Source organism: Crocodylus porosus, unplaced genomic scaffold (genome assembly GCF_001723895.1).
Source record: "Crocodylus porosus isolate Cpor-Errol unplaced genomic scaffold, CroPor_comp1, whole genome shotgun sequence".
NCBI lineage: Eukaryota > Metazoa > Chordata > Crocodylia > Crocodylidae > Crocodylus > Crocodylus porosus.
This window is the reverse complement of record NW_017728914.1, coordinates 6,721,630-6,728,174: the sequence shown is the minus strand read 5'-3', so window position 1 is coordinate 6,728,174 and position 6,545 is coordinate 6,721,630.

Genomic DNA, 6,545 nt, shown 5'->3' with positions numbered 1-6,545 from the left:
CCCCCCCCCCCCAAAAAAAAATCCCCAAAAAACAAACAACCTCATGTGCCTCTTTCTCATCACTTTTTATTAGATAATAGCACTTTCCTTTTTGTAGGGTTTTACCTTCTTTTCTGAACTATCCTGAGATCTGGAAATCTATAGTTCTGTGTATTTTATCGATAAGGAAATTAAGGCATGAAGGCTCAGTCAAGATTATGCAGACCTGAATTTAGGCCTCCTGGTTTCCACCTAATATATCTACTAGACCTTGCTGTGTCTCTAACAATATATGCAAAACAATACTAGTTTTGCTCTTTTTCTCCCCATAGCATACAAGTTCAGTGGAAATGAATGAAACTTATTTTTGCTTTATGACTTTTCCTGGTGTCTGTTGGTTTAGAGTTCTACTTGGTGGTCACCTGTATAATATTTCAGACTAGAAAGACAATCCTGTTTTTCATGTACCAGAGCCCTGGGATGCCAGTGATTCCTCGTGAATGAAGAGCCTTCATATCCTGGCATGGAATCCCCATAGAGAAGCCTTAAACATCAGGGTAAGTCTGTGCTACAGAGCGTACCTGAGTCTGGGCTCCAAGCCTGGACTAGCTAAGCATGCCAGCTGCAGCTATCCTGGTTTGCCACAAAGATGTCAGGGTCCTGGGTATGCCAGGGTTCTTGGTGCCTTGCTAACTTGAGCTTTGCTAGGAATTGACTTACTGTGTAAGAGATCTGGTGTGTCCTTTCTGATATCTATATGGAAGTACTGGTATTTTTTGCCTGTCTCAGTTAACTGGAACAACTCTGGCTCTGTACATTCCTTGCTCCTATCTGTTATAGTTGGTACCAGTTTGTGGATTGGTGTTGGTTATGGGTGAAAAACTCTTGCTTGAGACTGCAGTGTTCCTGTAGCAAAAAGCAGATAGAGGGCATAGGAGATGATGGAGGTCACTTCAGCAGCAGCAGCTTCTGCTCTGCAAATGGCAGCAGTTTCTCAGAGAGAATTTGCACCAAACTGTCTTCACTCTGCCCTGTCTGTCTGGTATGAAAGAATTTCTGTTTCACCTTTGTTTTCCTAAGTGCAATTGGTGGCAGTGCTGCAAGCTGAATCTAAAGCTGTAATCATACAGCAGCCCCCTCTGTAGAAGAGGGCCCACAAGTTAGGTCTCCCACTCCCTGAGCAAGTGCCTTCACCAATTAGCTACTGGGATGAGGCTAAAAGGGTGGGAAAGTCATCCTCCATTTTACTTTCAGCAGGCATATGTGGAAATAAGTGGTCCTATTCTGTCACAGGTTTAAATTGAATATAAAAACAGCATCAGTACCAAAAACTATATTTTTGTGGTTATGTAAATGGGGTCAGGCACATAAATATGAAATGGAGTTTGACCCTACTTGTTTTCAGACTTGGTACAGGCAACTAAAAATGCACCTTTCACCACTGAGGCTGTGTCTAGGTGAGTAGCAGAAGGCACAGCTTGTATGATCGTGTTCATGTATTGTATTGTTGGGAAATGTTCTAGTGCACGTCAATTGATTTATCATTTTTATCTGACTAGTACTTTAATAAAATTTGGATAAAGCTTCTTGACCCTACCTTACTCCTTTCCCAATGTAGTATTTACCAAACCAACTTGTTAACAAAAGAATTTTTATTTAAGAGTTTTGAATGTGATTGCAGACTTCACCACAGACTTGTGAATGGGGCAAAGGAAGTATGGCTGAGGCAAAATTGTTAGTAAGTAAAAGTCTGTCGGCCATTGGAACTGGATATCAGAAATGTACTAGTTCTCCTTCAGTCTGGATTGTGCTGGGGTGGGTTGAATAGGGAATGTTTTCCTATTCTGGTTCATGGAGTGAACTGGTTCCAAAAAGGATGGTGCTAGACTGGGGTGGGCAAAGTATGGCCCATGGGGTGGATCTAGTCCACCAACTGACTGTATCAGTGCTCTGCATGGGGCTGAGTTTCACCTGCTCCTGCTGACCCAGGTCCCAGCCAATGTGTAGCTTCTGGCAGGGCTGTTCCCAGTGTGGCTGTAGCCAGCTAGGGGCTGCTCTGCTCACCTCACCTCCAGTGGGAGGTGCTAAGAAAGCTTCTCACTGCCTGCCCACCTCCAGCAGTGCAGCAGGGACAGGAGTGGGAGGAGGAACTACTGCTGGAGGTGAGGGGAGCAGAGCAGCACCTGGCCAGCTGCAGCTGCACTGGGAACAGACCTGTCAGAAGCTGCATACAATAGCCGGGCACAGGCCACTGGTGCTGTTCTGCTCCCTTTGCCTCCAGCTGTGGCTCCTGCTTCTGCTCCTGCTGTGCTGCTCTGGGTGGGAGGGAGCTTCACCCAGGTAGCTTCTGCCCCAGCACACAGGGATTTGGCTCTGGCTCCCGGCTGCCTTCCACCCTCTCTGCCCACCTGCAGGTGCCCACTCACTGTGTTGGGTGGGTGGAATGGTGAAAGGAGCCGCAGGCCCATGTGCTGGGGCAGAATTCACTTGGCTGAAGTTCACCCTTTCCTGGAGCAGTGCGGTAGGGGCAGGAACAAGAAGAGCAAGAGTGAGGTGGGGGAGTAAAACGGCCTGCTAGCCTGGGCCCTGGCCAGTGCATGCTGCTTCTGGCAAGGTGCTACAGCTGGCTGGGTACTGTCCTTCTCCCCTTGCCTCCAGCAGTGGCTCCTCCTCTGCACCACTTTGGGCAGCCAGGCAGGGGGAAGCTTCAGCTGGGTGGTTCCCACTGGAGGGGAGGGGTGCAGAGCAGCACCTGGCTGGCTATGGCCACACCAGGAGCAGCCCTGCCAGAAGCTGTGCACTGGGGCTGGTGGGCATGCAGCACAGGCTGCCTGGGGTGGGGGCAGCTGTGGATTGGGCGAGCACTGCTACACATGCCCACCACCCCTGCTGCTTCTCCCCCCCACCCCCACCTGCACACTCTCACATGTGCAAGGAGCAGATCATGGCTGTTCTGCTCCCTGCCCACCCAAAACCCCATGAGGAGTTTGGTGAATTGTTGCATGGGGGGAGGGAGGGGCAGTGTTGACCTGACCCATGACAGCCCATCAAAACTCCTTAAGTGAGCCTTAGGCCCAAACAATTTGGCCACTAAACCTATGAGAAGTGGCTAGTATTTGCTTCAGACTTGGATTTGGCTGATTTCAGGGGGGCGCAGTGATTTGAGTTGCTGTCCCGAATCCAAATTGGTTCAGACAAATCCAAGTGTCACAGGGTACTAAGATGCCTGCTCCTTTAAGAGCAGAAACTACCTAGGGAGAGGGCCCTAAGAGCCAGACAGAAACCCCACAGGTGCAGGTTACTATGGCAGCAAGCTAACAAGGGAATTAGCCTGCACCTGCACCAGGTCAGCTGACCGGAAGAAGGCAGGGCCCTGGGCACAAATAAACCCCAAGGCTGAGACCAGCCGGAGTTAGTTCTCTGGCAGCAGCCTCCAGGAAAGAACTGCCCAGACAGCCTGGTGGCTGCCTGATATGCTGCATGGAGGCCTAACGGGGCTTTAGGAGCTCACCAGGTACCCTGGCCTACAAGGCACTTAGTGCTGGGGGGGGGGGGGCAGTTTGACTCTTAAGGGACAATGCGCACCCTGAACTCCTCGTATTGCGTTATAGCTCAGGGGCTCATATTTTGGTTGCTGTTTATAAACTGATGGACCAGGCTGAGGCTACTGGGGGAGGAGGAGGGCTCATTGGGGGCCCACTAGTGTGGAGACCCCAGTGCTAGGTGGCACAATGACCAAAGGGGGTGAGCAGAGCCTGGCACTAGAGGACACCGAGACAGGGCTGTGGAGAGCTCTGCGATGTCCCTCGGAGGCCCTAGCCTAGCTTGGCCTCCGGCCAATGTGTGAAGGCTATCTGTGAAGCTTGGGGTGTGGTAAAGGGGCAGCTTCAGAGCCATGCACCTAGCCCCTAAGGCTGAAGGTGTCCTGTGAGGCATCCATTTTGAGCGGGACCCAAAAAGGAGTCCAAGAACCCACAGAGTTCAGTGGGATCCATCAGGACTGTGTCCGAACACAAACTGGAGGGCGGCCTCCCTATTTATTGTAATTACTAGCAAGATGTGGCAGGTGAGGAAACGGGTGCCCATTCAGCAATATTGTCACAACTCTAGGGATGTCACAGCCATCCCTGGGGACCCCATCCTGTGACACTGAGATTCAGCTGCTGCCAAATCTCCAAATAAAACAGCCCCATCTCGCAACCAGCCCCAACCTCCCTGCTCTTTTAAAAGCCCCACACTCACTGGCTCCTACCAGGCAGGGGCGATTCCCCACTGGCCTGTGCAGGGAGGCTCTACCACAAGCTGTGACTACTGTTGCAGCAGCCGGTGAGTGCAGGGCTTTTTTTTTTTTTAAAACCCCAGGATGCTGGGGCTGGGCTGGGCTGGCAGACACTGACCAGGCTGGGGGAGTGGGGGGGGTGCACTGGGGGAGTAGGGAAGCAGGCAGGGGATGTCCCCCCACCCCCTACTTACCAGCAGAGCCCAGGTACAGCTCCCTGTAGTGGTGAGTGGGATTGCCTGAATCTCCAAATCTCTCTCCAAATCTCTTCCGAATTGATTCAGAGGCTTCGAATCCATTCAAACCTTTTTATTGGTCTCCTGATTTTGATTTAGAGATTTGGCTGCCCAATCAGGCCAAATCTCCTCCAGATCAAATCGGCAACCGAAGCTTTGCACAGCCCTATTGGTCACCCCTGAGCTAGACTGGTCTCACTGGTGACAGATGACAGAAAGAGGAGTAATGGTCTCAAGTTGCAGCAAGGAAAGTTTAGGGTAGATATTGGGAAAAACTTTCTCATGAAGAGGATAGTAAAGCACTAGAACAGGTTACCCAGAGAGGTGGTGGAATCTTTCCTGGAGGTTTTTTAGACTCGGGTAGACAAAGCCTTGACTGAGATGACATAGTTAGGGATCATCCTGCTTTGAGCAGAGTGTTGGACTAGATGACCACTTGACCTCCTTTCTGATCCTAATTTTACATGATTCTGAGACCTTATGTTGTAGGCAAGGCCTTAAATGTAGGCGCAGTTGTAGGGAAGGTCTTTTGTCTGACAACATTTAATTGTTAGTAAAGCATTGCAAAAAATATTTGTCACCTCTTGTCGTATGATAAGGAAAGCGGGTGAATAAAGTCCTGAGAGATCTTCCACAAGCATAAATTGAGCTGTTTGTTGCCAGTATTTTTTTAATGGGTACTCTGAACTCCAGAATCAAAGCTAACTTAAGAAAAGGGCTTGGCTCTGTAATGTAAACCTTTTGTCTACACTAAAAAGTTTTGCCAAGTTAACTATGAAACTGTAGGTAAAATGGATGTAGTTATTCCAGTATATAAATAGTTATATCTATATTCTTTACTTGAAATGAACAGTGATTAATAAATTACCATTATAATGACTTGTTGTAACACTTAAGGATCCAAAGTCAGTTGAAAAGATGCTTAATACCAATCTATACTAGTCTAGTTGCATCTATGCAAGGGCTCTCACTAATATATCTAGGTATTTGGCCTGTTTATACCCCTAGGCAGAAGTTGCAGTGATGGGGGAACTTAAGCATAGATCAAGCTGAAGATAACAGCCTAGCCTAGTACAAGTTTTGCTAGTAGTTATGTTGAGTGGGAGTGTGATTGGGTTTCTCAGTCTTCCTCACATGGGCTTTCTTTTTGTATTTACCTTGCTGTGCCACCAGAACTTCTGGCACGAGACAGCAGCTGGTATCCCCTAGCTGCCAGAGCATATGTGCATCCCAGTGCTTGGGAGGGTTCCACAGCAACAAATAGATTGGCAGGGTAGAGTGCAGCCTGGAAAGGTACCGACTGATGAAGGGATTACCAAAGCCAGCAGTAGGTGCAGGAGTGTCTACATTTACCTTCTGCCAGCTTCTCAGTGATGGCAGAATTCTTCTTTCACAGGGCAAAGGTGATATAATTCTGTTGGCAGAGGAGCTTTGAGCAGAGAAGCCTTCCAAGTTTGCCACCAGAGTTCTGGTGACTGAACAGTATTGTATAGACTGGGCCTTGACTATACTGGCAACACCCCTTCCCTACCTGCCTTAGAAAGACAGAATGTGCAGTGACAAAAAAAATCCTTTTGTTAGTAACTCCATAAACAACCAAAGGGACATTTTAATGGTGACAGAATACCTTCTGTCAGCATAAATTGTGTCTCAGCTCAGTTTTGCTATGATGACTGCCAGCGTAGCTACCCTGGTGGTACCTTTCGGTTTAGATTAGCCCTTAGGTTAATGTCTGGTTTAGATTTTCTGATGTAGCTATGTGAGCTTGAAAACTTAATTCTAAGAATTGTGAACAACCTATATTCATTCATCTTGGTGGGGTGTTAATGTGGATGTCAATGAGGCAAATGTGGTTGTTGTCAGTTATTTTTACTGTTGATCAAAATGGGTACGAAAGGAGGTGGGGAGATCAAGTTACACTTTCTGTACTCTTTCTTAAATCTCACTCATGGAACCAAGAAGCCAGAGGGGAAGATTGGTACCTCCTATTCCCAGGGTGCCACCTTTTAGGGAAATGTATTAATGAGATGCAACAGGCAAAGAATGTTTTT